Here is a 1,354-nt window from a genome sequence, read left to right as displayed (position 1 = left end):
GTATTGGAGCTTCAGCTTCAACATCAGTCCCTCCAATGAACACCCAGGACTGGTCTCCTTTAGGATGGACTGGTTGGATCTCCTTGCAGTCCAAGGGACTCTCAAGAGTCTTCTCCAACATCACAGTTCAAAAGCATCAATTCTTCCGTGCTTAGCTTTCTTTATAGTCCAACTCTCACATCCATACATGACCACTGGAAAAAGCATAGCTTTGACTAGATGGGCCTTTGTTGGCAAAGTAATGTTTCTGCTTTTTAATATACTGTCTAGGTTTGTGATAGCTTTTCTTCCAAGGAGCAAGCATCTTTTAATTTCATGGCTGCAGTCACCATCTGCAGTGATTTTGGAGCCCAAGAAAATAGTCTGTCACTGTTTCCATTGTTTCCCCATCTATTTGCCATGAAGTGATGGGACCAGATGCCGTAATAGTTTTCTGAATGTTGAGTTTTAAGTCAACTTTTTCACTCTCCTCTTTTACTTTCATCAAGAGGTTCTTTAGTTCTTCACTTTCTGCCTTAAGGGTGGTATCATCTATGTATCTGAGGTTATTGATATTTCTCCCAGAAATCTTGATTCCGGCTTGTGCTTCATCCAGTCTGGCATTTTGCATGATGTACTTTGCATATAAGTTAAATAAGCAGGATGACAATATACAGCCTTGATGTACTCCTTTTCCTATTTGGAATCAGTGTGCTGTTCCATGTCCAGTTCTAACTGTTGCTTCCTGACCTGCATACAGGTTTCTCAAGAGACAGGTCAGGTATTCACTCCATTTATTTAATAGAGAGAGGCCTATTTGGACTGTCTAGTCTTGTGTGAATCTGGAGAAAACACTTTTTAAGAAATTGGTCCATTTAATCTAGGTCATCAAATTTGTGGGCATATAGTTGTTCACTGTATTCTTTCATCATCTTTTTTACATTCATAGTATCTTGTGATGTCCTCTCTTTTGTTTCTAATATTAGTAATTGTTGAACTTATTTTTTTCTTAGCCTGGCTAGAGACTTATCCAAAGAAGCAGCTTTTGGTTTCATCAATTTTCTTGTTTGAGATGCTTGTTTCAATTTTATTGATTTCTGCTGTAATGATTATTATTTCTTTTCTTCTATTTTGATTTAATTTGCTTTTCTCTTTCTAGTTTCCCAGGGTGGAAACTTAGATGATTGATTTTAGAGCTTTCTTCTTTTATATGCTTATAAATGTATGCATTTGATGCTATGAATTTTCCTCTAAGAACTACTTTTTTCTGTATCCCACAAATTTTGATAAGTTGTTTTTCATTTAGTTCAAAATATTTTAATTTTTCTCTCAAGATTTTTTCTTTAGTTCATATGTTATTTAGAAGCTTGCTGTT

The sequence above is a fragment of the Bison bison genome, unplaced genomic scaffold (genome assembly GCF_000754665.1).
Source record: "Bison bison bison isolate TAMUID 2011002044 unplaced genomic scaffold, Bison_UMD1.0 scf7180017864325, whole genome shotgun sequence".
In the NCBI taxonomy this organism is placed as follows: Eukaryota; Metazoa; Chordata; class Mammalia; order Artiodactyla; family Bovidae; genus Bison; species Bison bison.
The sequence above is the reverse complement of the archived record's forward strand: the minus strand, read 5'-3'. Positions refer to the sequence as shown.